We start from the raw sequence: 11,648 nt of genomic DNA, 5'->3' as shown, positions 1-11,648 counted from the left end.
TGTCCCCCCTCAACCTTCTCTTTTCCAGGCTGAATAGTCCTAGTTTTGCCAACCTCTCTGGGTATTGCAGTCCCTCCATTCCCTTTATTAATTTTGTTGCCCTCCTTTGTACCTTTTCAAGCTCATTTATATCCTTTCTATATATTGGGGCCCATAACTGAGCACAGTATTCCAAGTGTGGTCTGACCAGAGCTTTGTACAGTGGAAGAACAATGTTCTCATCCTTTGCAGCTATACCTCTTCTGATACATCCCATTACCGTGTTTGCCCTTACAGCAGCGGCCTGACTTTGGGCACTCCAATTTAGTTTGCTATCAATCAAGATGCCCAAGTCCTTCTCCATCTCTGAATTCCCCAATGATTTCCCATTCAGTGAGTACTGGTGACTTCCATTTTTCCTTCCCATATGTATGACCTTACATTTCTCCTCGTTAAACCTCATTTGCCATTTAATGCTCCACCTACCCAGCTTATCCAACTTCCTCTGTAGGTCTGCACTGTCCTCTTTTGTATTAATTGTTTTACATAACTTTGTGTCATCTGCAAATATTGATATTTTACTATTTATCCCGTTGACTATGTCGTTAATAAAGATATTAAATAACATTGGGCCTAGTACAGACCCCTGTGGTACCCCACTAGTGACGCTTACCCAATCTGAGTATATTCCATTTATAACCACCCTCTGCCTTCTATCCTTTAGCCAGTTAGCTACCCACTTGCAGACATTTTCCCCCAGCCCCATCATTCTCATTTTGTATACCAACCTATTATGTGGCACGCTATCGAACGCTTTTGAGAAGTCGAGATACACGACATCCACTGGTTCCCCCTGATCTACTCGAGAGCTAACCTCCTCGTAGAAGTTAATCAGGTTTGTTTGGCAGGAGCGATTCCTCATGAATCCATGTTGGTTCGGTATTAAAAGATTATTAGCATCAAGATGCTCCGTAATTGCCTCTTTAATGAAGCTTTCAAAAATTTTGCCCACAACGGACGTCAGACTCACCGGGTGATAGTTTCCGGCGTCACTTTTCGCTCCCTTTTTGAATATTGGCACTACATTCGCCTGTCGCCAATCAAGTGGTACAGACCCAGTCTCAACAGAGTCCTTAAATATAAGATATAACGGTCTGTCTATCACATTACTTAGTTCCCTTAGTACCCGTGGGTGTATGCCATCAGGTCCTGGTGATTTGTTTATTTTAATGTTACTGAGGCGTTTCTGTACCCCAGCTTGGGTTAGATTTGTCGTACTTAGTGGAGGATTAAGCTTGTCACTTCTCATTTCTCCTGTTAGTTCTATTTCTTTTGTGAAAGTTGTCGAAAAAAAATTATTTAATAGATTAGCTTTATCCTCAGCTTTCTCTATGATTTTGCCTTCCTCACTTTTTATCGGTCCAATATTATCCGATTTAATCCTTTTACTATTTATATACGTAAAGAATAGTTTGGGATTTGATCTACTTTCCCTAGCAATACGTCTCTCTGTTTCCTCCTTCGCTATTTTTATTTGTTTTTTGCAAGCTCTCGTTTTTTCCTTGTAACACATTAGTGCCTCCTTGCTGTTTTCCTTTTTTAATCTCTTGAATGCCTCTTTTTTGCTATTTAACGCCCCTTTTACGTTCTTGTTCAACCATATTGGTTTCCTCTTATTTCTGGCTCTTTTATTCCCATACGGTATATACCTCTCGCACTGAGTATTCAGAATTCTTTTGAAGGTTTCCCATTTACTATTCGTATTCCTTTGATTAAGAACTTTGTCCCAGTCAATAAGTTGAAGGCTTTCTTTCAGCTGGTCAAACTTCGCCCTCCTAAAGTTTAATGTTTTAGTTGTTCCCTTATTGATAACCCTACTGAAGGGCATTTTGAAGTCGATAATATTATGGTCGCTATGACCTAGGTGCCCCCCTATCTGTACCTCAGTTATTCTATCAGGCCTATTAGTCAAAATTAAGTCCAACACGGCCTTCCCTCTCGTTGGTTCCTGCACTAGTTGGGAGAGATAATTATCCTTAATATTTGTCAAGAACCTTTTTCCTTTCTGAGATCTACAGGTTTCTGTTTCCCAGTCAATATCCGGGTAGTTGAAGTCCCCCATAACAATCACTTCATTATGTTTTGCTACTTTGTCTATTTGTCCTAATAGCTGATTCTCATTCTCCTCTGTTATATTTGGTGGCTTATAGCAGACCCCCAGTAATAATTTATTATTATTTTTTGCCCCCTCTATCTCTACCCACATGGACTCGACCCCCTCTTCTCCCTCTCCTATATCTTCCCTTAGTCTGGGCTTTAGACATGACTTTACATATAAGCAGACTCCTCCGCCTTTCCCCTGTTTCTGGTCCCTTCTAAATAAACTATAATCTAATAAATTTACCGCCCAGTCGTAGCTATCGTCTAGCCAAGTCTCTGTTATACCTACGATGTCATACCTCTCCTCCGATATAAGCGCCCGCAGCTCATCCGCCTTATTGGTCAGGCTTCTTGCGTTGGTCAGCATGCAAGATAAAACTTTGGGGTTATTTAGCATCCTATTCTTCTCTAACGATCTAACTGTACTATCCCCACCCCCCTCTCCACCTTCATTATATTCACTTCTCCCCTTTCCCCTTGCTTGCCTCACATCCCACCTATTTCCTTGGTTTCCCCCCACGTCTCTAGTTTAAAAACTCCTCCAACCTATTAGCCATCTTCTTCCCCAGCACCGCTGCACCCTCCCCATTGAGGTGCAGCCCGTCCCTACGGTAGAGCCTGTAGCCGACCGCGAAGTCGGCCCAGTTCTCCATGAACCCAAACCCTTCTGCCTTGCACCAACTCTTTAGCCACTTATTCACCTCCCTAACCTCCCGTTGGCGCTCCTGTGTGGCTCGCGGGATTGGTAGTATTTCTGAGAAAACTACCTTGGAGGTCCTTGCCCTAAGCTTCCTACCTAGGTCCCTGAAATCATTTTTAAGGACCCTCCATCTACCACTCACTTTGTCATTGGTGCCGATGTGGACCATGACCACTGGGTCTTCGCCAGCCCCACCCAGTAACCTGTCAACCCGATCCGCGATGTGCCGGACTCGAGCGCCAGGGAGGCAGCACACCGCTCGGCGATCCCGGTCTTTGTGACAGATTGCCCTGTCTGTCCCCCTAATAATAGAGTCACCCACTACCAGAACCTGTCTTGCCTGCCCTACACTTCCCCCCTCCCCCTCATTACTGGAGCATACACTCCCCCAGCGGTCAGAGGATCTGTCGTGCTCCAATAATGCCGGTTCTGAACCAGCCTTCCTATACTTCTTCCCTCTATCCCTCCTGTTATCCAGCTCCCTGCCTGTTCAGCCTGCACTTCCCCTCTATGCTCCACCCCCAGTATTGACCCATTGAGTGTCTGCTCGGTGAGCAGCAAACTCCGTTCCATGTTGTCGATGCTCCTCAGTACCGCTATCTGAGCACTTAGATCCAGAATTTGGGCTTCCAAGTGCACGATATGCTCACATCTCTCGCAGCAGTATGGATCTCTGAGCGGTTGCTCACGGAATGCATACATTGCGCAAGATGTACACTGCACGGCTCCGGCCAACATGGACGTCATTCTAAATATGGGGATACAGTCAGTATATATATACACAAGTACAAAACACAATTATTTATATATAGGTGTATGGACGGGGATCAATTAGGGATGTGCAAGTGTATCAATTAGATATCGGCGGGGGATCAGTTAAGTATGGACGGGTGATCAATTAAGTATCAAGTATGGACGGGGGAATCAGCTAAGTAGGTCAGGTGGATTAAATAAGTAAAAAGTAAAGTAAAGAAAGAATGAAATACAGTCAGCAATTCAGTCCTAAGTCCTCCCTTCCAAACTCCCTGAATCCAAAGTCACTGAAAAACAAGTCACACACTTACTTTCGTTCGCACTTATGCTCCGGACACAAGCAGCTCGTTCACACTCGCAAACTAAGAGATTTAGAGAGGCTTTTTTTTTTTTTTTTTTTTCCTTTTCCAGCAATGCACCCTTCACCTCAATGCACTTCCAAAGGAGCAGACAGACCTCTGTAATTCTCCCTGGCATGCTCTCAATCAACTTTTGGACCAAATCCTGACTGATAGCAGTCCATTCTTGCATAATCAATGCTTGCATTTTGCCAGAATTTGTTGGTTTTTGTTTGTCCACCCGTCTCTTGATGATTGACCACAAGTTCTCAATGGGATTAAGATCTGGGGAGTTTCCAGGCCATGGACCCAAAATCTCTATGTTTTGTTCCATGAGCCATTTAGTTATCACCTTTGCTTTATGGCAAGGTGCTCCATCATGCTGGAAAAGGCATTGTTGGGCGCCAAACTGCTCTTGGACGGTTGGGAGAAGTTGCTCTTGGAGGACATTCTGGTACCATTCTTTATTCATGGCTGTGTTTTTAGGCAAGACTGTGAGTGAGCCGATTCCCTTGGCTGAGAAGCAACCCCACACATGAATGGTTTCAGAATGCTTTACAGTTGGCATGAGACAAGACTGGTGGTAGCGCTCACCTCTTCTTCTCCGAATAAGCTGTTTTCCAGATGTCCCAAACAATCGAAAAGGGGATTCATCAGAGAAAATGACTTTGCCCCAGTCCTCAGCAGTCCACTCCCTGTACCTTTTGCAGAATATCAGTTGGTCCCTGATGTTGTTTCTGGAGAGAAGTGGCTTCTTTGCTGCCCTCCTTGAAACCAGCCCTTGCTCAAATAGTCTCCGCCTCACAGTAAGTGCAGAAGCACTCACACCAGCCTGCTGCCATTCCTGAGCAAGCTCGGCACTGCTGGTAGTCCGATGCCGCAGCTGAAACAGTTTTAAGATACGGTCCTGGCGCTTGCTGGTCTTTCTTGGACGCCCTGGAGCCTTTTTGACAACAATGGAAGCTCTCTCCTTGAAGTTCTTGATGATGCGATAGATTGTTGACTGAGGTGCAATGTTTGTAGCTGCGATACTCTTCCCTGTTAGGCCATTTTTGTGCAGTGCAATGATGGCTGCACGTGTTTCTTTAGAGATAACCATGGTTAACTGAAGAGAAACATGATACCAAGAACCAGCCTCCTTTTAAAGTGTCCAGTGATGTCATTCTTACTTACTCATGACTGATTGATCGCCAGCCCTGTCCTCATCAACACCCACACCTGTGTTAATGGATCAATCACTAAAACGATGTTAGCTGCTCCTTTTAAGGCAGGACTGCAATGATGTTGAAATGTGTTTTGGGGGTTAAAGTTAATTTTCTGGGCAAATATTGACTTTGCAAGTACAGTAATTGCTGTTAAGCTGATCACTCTTTGACATTCAGGAGTATATGCAAATTGCCATTACAAAAAATGAAGCAGTAAACTTTGGAAAAATTACTATTTGTCTCATTCTAAATACTTTTGGCCATGACTGTACCTACCTCTGATTCTGCTCTCAAAAATTTCCTGCACTGCCGCTCCAAGTGTCCAGGTATACCACAAAAAGAACAATTAATTTTGCTCCTCTGTGTGATATTTTTACCTATATGTTCAGTGTAATCTCTGTTTCTAGATGTTAATGTGGGTTTAGGTTTTGGTTGAGTTTTCTCTGATGTCAGTTGTCTCTTTTTCTTTATGAACTACAGCTATTTTTGCCTTGACCTGGTTTCGCTTCATGGATCTCCTAATTTTGTCGATAAAAGGTGCTGCCTCCTGCAATGATGCCAGAGCACTAGCCAATTGCACTGAAACAGGATCTAGGTACTTGAATTTTGTTACATACAATTTGATCATGGATGTTGGTTCCTCATTAGGCCCAACAGGCATCACCATTCTATAGGCCTGTTCAAATTTGACCAAAAAAGCAAACGGGTCATCATGGACACTCGCACTCAATTGATGCAAGATGTCAAGAGCGGGCATGTCTCCTGTGGTACATAATAGCAATTGTCTAAGTCTGTCTTCTTTTGTACTATGTGTCAGTTCATTATCGTCATTTAGCCTGGGTGTGGTCTGTAATCTTTTTGCCATATGTGAGGGTAACCAAACTCTGAATGTCTTGTTTTTTAGTTCGTTATTAAGATGGAATTTATCTGTATTGGATTCAAAAATATCTGCATTATCAAAAGCATCCATCTTATTGTATTTTGGAAAGTCTTTTACAATTTTCATTAATTGATCGTGTATTTTAAGATTGATTCGTGCTGCTCTGTCATGTAATTATTTCCTTTGTAATTCATTTCCCTGTAAACTTTCTACTGAAATATCTGGACTTTGTGTGTCTGGTACAAATGATGGAGAAGCACTTTCTTCACTTTTACTATTGGATCTTGTATGAACAGAAACCTTTTCTATGTCTTGGTGTAATTTGGACAATAACTCTGTCCGAGTATCAATTTGATCCAATTGTTGAATATGTTCTGCCAAAATTGAACAATTTGGACAATCAGAGTAATCCCCATCAGCGTCCTATGTCTCAGTATGACTGGTCTCTTGTGTCTCAGTATGACTGGTCTCTTGTGTCTCCACCTGTTTGTCAGTATGACTGATGTCCTGTGTGATAATCCATGCTTTCTCTGTGTCAGTTTCTTCAAAGACTAAATTATTATTCACACGGACCATATGCATCACATTTTGAAGCCTTCTCTGTAACTTTTTTACAGAGAGAAACCTTTTATCAATACTAAGATTCTCTGCTTCACATTGGCTATACAAACTAGACCACAATTGTGCATCTGTATGGCTATGAACAAACTTAAACTGTATGTCACTTTTCTTAGAATAGTCAAGAATAAAATCCATTTCTCACCTATGGAATGGCTTTTCCTCTCCTGGATTGATCCGTCAATGGATGGTCCTTTGTGGCTTTTCTGTGTTCCGCAGACCTCCACGTGGTTGTATGCTTGGAGACAAACTCCTCACCATCCTGTAGATTCTGTCTGATCCTTGTGAATATGTGGAATTCCTGAGACTTGGACAACAGGTTTGTTTTTTTGCCTGACCCTGCTCTGTCCACTTCTATGGAAGCAGTGGTGTAATGTCTGAGCCCGCTCTGTTCACTTCTATGGAAGCAGTGGTGTAATGTCTGACCCCGCTGTCCACTTCTATGGGAGCAATGGTGCAATGTGTGACCCCGCTGCGTCCACTTCTATGGGAGCAGTGGTGTAATGTGTGACCCCGCTGTGTCCACTTCTATGGGAGCAGTGGTGTAATGTGTGACCCCGCTGCGTCCACTTCTATGGGAGCAGTGGTGTCATGTGTGACCCAGCTGCGTCCACTTCTATGGGAGCAGTGGTTTAATGTATGACCCCTCTCCGTCCACTTCTATGGGAGCAGTGGTGTAAGGTGTGACCCTGCTCCATACATTAGAAACTGTGTAATTCCATCCTGTGTGATACACTCTGCTGAGCTCAATATCTAATCCCATAATGTGATACACTACACTTAGTCCTGTATCTAATTGCAGCATGTTACTCTAAGCGTATCTAATCGCGCATGTGATACAGTCCACATATCTAACCCCAGTTTATGATACAGCGAGTAGCACCATCAGGATCAGCTCTGCCGGCCGTCCTCAGTGACACTGTACTTGTATCACCAACAAAATGTGTGATACGCCCTAGACCAGTGTATCTAATCCCGTCATCATGTGCGATACGCCCCGGACTGGTGCACGTAATCCCATCATGTGATACACTACACTGAACCCTATATGTGTAGTGTATCATGTGCTGTGAATAATCCCAGTGTGTGTAACACTCCGCGTATTGTTATGGTAAATACTTATACTTTGCATTGATTATTATGTTAGACAATTAAATCTACCTACAGTACAGACCAAAAGTTTGGACACACCTTCTCATTTAAAGATTTTTCAGTATTTTCATGACTATGAAAATTGTACATTCACACTGAAGGCATCAAAACTATGAATTAACACATGTGGAATTATATACTTAACAAAAAAGTGTGAAACAACTGAAAATATGTCTTATTTCTAGGTTCTTCAAAGTAGCCACCTTTTGCTTTGATGACTGCTTTGAACACTCTTGGCATTCTCTTGATGAGCTTCAAGAGGAAGTCACCGGAAATGGTCTTCCAACAATCTTGAAGGAGTTCCCAGAGATGCTTAGCACTTGTTGGCCCTTTTGCCTTCACTCTGCGGTCCAGCTCACCCCAAACCATCTCAATTGGGTTCAGGTCTGGTGACTGTGGAGGCCAGGTCATCTGGTGTAGCACCCCATCACTCTCCTCCTTGGTCAAATAGCCCTTACACAGCCTGGAGGTGTGTTTTTGGTCATTGTCCTGTTGAAAAATAAATGATGGCCCAACTAAACGCAAACTGGATGGAATAGCGTGACGCTGCAAGATGCTGTGGTAGCCATGCTGGTTCAGTATGCCTTCAATTTTGAATAAATCCCCAACAGTGTCACCAGCAAAGCACTCCCACACCATCACACCTTCTCCTCCATGCTTCATGGTGGGAACCAGGCATGTAGAGTCCATCCGTTCACCTTTTCTGCATCGCGCAAAGACACGGTGGTTGGAACTAAAGATCTCAAATTTGGACTCATCAGACCAAAGCACAGATTTCCACTGATCTAATGTCCATTCCTTGTGTTCTTTAGCCCAAACAAGTCTCTTCTGCTTGTTGCCTGTCCTTAGCAGTGGTTTTCTAGCAGCTATTTTACCATGAAGGCCTGCTGCACAAAGTCTCCTCTTAACAGTTGTTGTAGAGATGTGTCTGCTGCTAGAACTCTGTGTGGCATTGACCTGGTCTCTAATCTGAGCTGCTGTTAACCTGCGATTTCTGAGGCTGGTGATTCGGATAAACTTATCCTCAGAAGCAGAGGTGACTCTTGGTCTTCCTTTCCTGGGCCGGTCCTCATGTGAGCCAGTTTCTTTGTAGCGCTTGATGGTTTTTGCAACTGCACTTGGGGACACTTTCAAAGTTTTCCCAATTTTTAGCACTGACTGACCTTCATTTCTTAAAAGTAATGATGGCCACTCATTTTTCTTTACTTAGAATTTGTATTATGGCACGAAAAAAGCAGCTAACAGTCTATTCAATAGGACTATCAGCTGTGTATCCACCTGACTTCTGAACAACACAACTGATGGTCCCAACCCCATTTATAAGGCAAGAAATCCCACTTATTAAACCTGACAGGGCACACCTGTGAAGTGAAAACCATTTCCGGTGACTACCTCTTGAAGCTCATCAAGAGAATGCCAAGAGTGTGCAAAGCAGTCATCAAAGCAAAAGGTGGCTACTTTGAAGAACCTAGAATATATGACATATTTTCAGTTGTTTCACACTTTTTTTGTTAAGTATATAATTCCACATGTGTTAATTCATAGTTTTGATGCCTTCAGTGTGAATGTACAATTTTCAAAGTCATGAAAATACAGAAAAATCTTTAAATGAGAAGGTGTGTCCAAACTTTTGGTCTGTACTGTATATATTTTTGATAATTTAATATTTTAATATTAGTCTTATACATAAAAGCGATAAAACGGCATTGTATGAAATATAGAGCTGTCTTTGTGTTAAGCTTTCCTTCTTTGTTTTTAAAAGTATAGTAAATTGTACAGAGCTAGCTTTCAAGGACTGTTATTTCCAATTAACCCCTTAACCGCCGAGGGTTGTTTGCACGTTAATGACCAGGCCAATTTTTACAATTCTGACCACTGTCATTTTATGAGGTAATTACTCTGGAACGCTTCAACGGATCCCCCTGATTCTGAGAGTGTTTTTTCGTGACATATTGTACTTCATGACTGTGGTAAAATTTCTTCGATATCACTTGCGTTTATTTGTGAAAAAAACGGAAATGTGGGAAAAATGTTGAAAATTTTGTGATTTTCAAACTTTGAATTTTTATGCCCTTAAATCAGAGAGATATGTCACACAAAAGAGTTAATAAATAACATTTCCCACATGCCTACTTTACATCAGCACAATTTTGGAACCAAAAATTTTTTTTGTTAGGGAGCTATAAGGGTTAAAAGTTGACCAGCGATTTCTCATTTTTCCAACAAAATTTACAAAACCATTTTTTTAGGGACCACACCACATTTGAAGTCACTTTCAGAGGTCTTTATGACAGAAAATACCCAAAGGTGACACTATTCTAAAAACTGCTCCCCTCAAGGTGCTCAAAACCACATTCAAGAACTTTATTAACCCTTCAGGTGCTTCACAGGAATTTTTGGAATGTGGAAGAAAAAAATGAACATTTAACTTTTTTCACAAAAATGTTACTTTAGACCCATTTTCACAGGGGTATCAAGAAAAAATGGGCCCCAAAATTTGTTGTGCAATTTCCCCTGGGCACGCAGATACCCCATATGTGGGGAAAAAACACTGTTTGGGCGAACGGCAGGGCTCGGAAGGGAAGGAGTGCCATTTGACTTTTTGATTGTAAAATTTGCTTGAATAATTAGCGGAAGTCATGTTGCGTTTGGAGAGTCCCTGTGTGCCCAAACATTGGAGCTCCCCCACAAGTGACCCCATTTTGGAAACTAGACCCCCCAATGCACCTATCTAGATACATAGTGAGCACTTGGAACCCCCAGGTGCTTCACAAATTGATTCGTAAAAATGAAAAAGTGTTTTTTTTTTCACTTTTACGAATCAATTTGTGAAGCACCTAGGGGTTCCAACTGCTCACTATGCATCTAGATAGGTGCCTTGGGGGGTCTAGTTTCCAAAATGGGGTCACTTGTGAGGGAGCTCCAATGTTTAGGCATGCAGGGGCTCTCCAAACGCAACATGGCGTCCGCTAACAATTTGAGCCGATTTTCCATTCAATTTGTTAGCGGACACCATGTCGCGTTTGGAGAGCCCCTGATGTGCCTAAACAGTGGAGCTCCCCCACAAGTGACCCCATCTTGGAAACTATACCCCTCAAGGATTTTATTAGTGAACATTTTGAACCCAGAGGTACGACACAGAATTTGATAACATTAGGTCATCATATTGAATAAGTTATCATTAGTCTTGAGCGCAAGTGCTCGCTACCTGAGTTTGCATTGGGTACTCAGGTATGCACCATGTACTGCGTGTGCTCGAGTGACATGCTCGAGTCCCTGCCCCGCATGTTTCACGGTTATTAAACACCCAAAAAAAAATATGCGGGGATCGCTCGTGCATGGCAGGCAATCCCCGCAAAGTTTTTTTGGCCGCGAAGCATATGGGGCGGAGACTCGAGTATGTCACTCAAATACACACGATACTCAATGCATACCAGAGCACCCGATGCAAACTCAAGTAGCGAGCACTTGCGCTCAACACTAGTCGCCATATCGTCATCTTTTTTTCTTACTTTTGAAAAAAATCCCAACCCCATCACAACCTTAACCCCAAACCCAGCCCTAACCCTAGCCCAACCCTAACCCGAGAGTTTATTTTTTACGCCGTTCCTCGTGCGGTATAAGTGATTAGACGACTTTATTCTTCGGGTCGGTGCGATTACAGTGATACCAGAATCATATGGGGTTTTTATGACTGACAGCTGTCACACACTAAAAGACGCATTTTTTTGTAAAGTCTAGTTTTTGCATCGCCATATTTTGAGAGCTATAATTTTTCCAGATTTTGGCAGACAGTCATGTGACGGCTCGTTTTTTGCGGGATGACTTGACGTTGTTATTGGTGCCATTTTCAGGCACATGAC

This window comes from Phyllobates terribilis, unplaced genomic scaffold, assembly GCF_046119375.1.
Source record: "Phyllobates terribilis strain yellow unplaced genomic scaffold, ASM4611937v1 Scaffold_119__1_contigs__length_5224398, whole genome shotgun sequence".
NCBI classification, from domain to species: Eukaryota; Metazoa; Chordata; class Amphibia; order Anura; family Dendrobatidae; genus Phyllobates; species Phyllobates terribilis.
Note: the sequence above shows the minus strand (reverse complement) of the source record.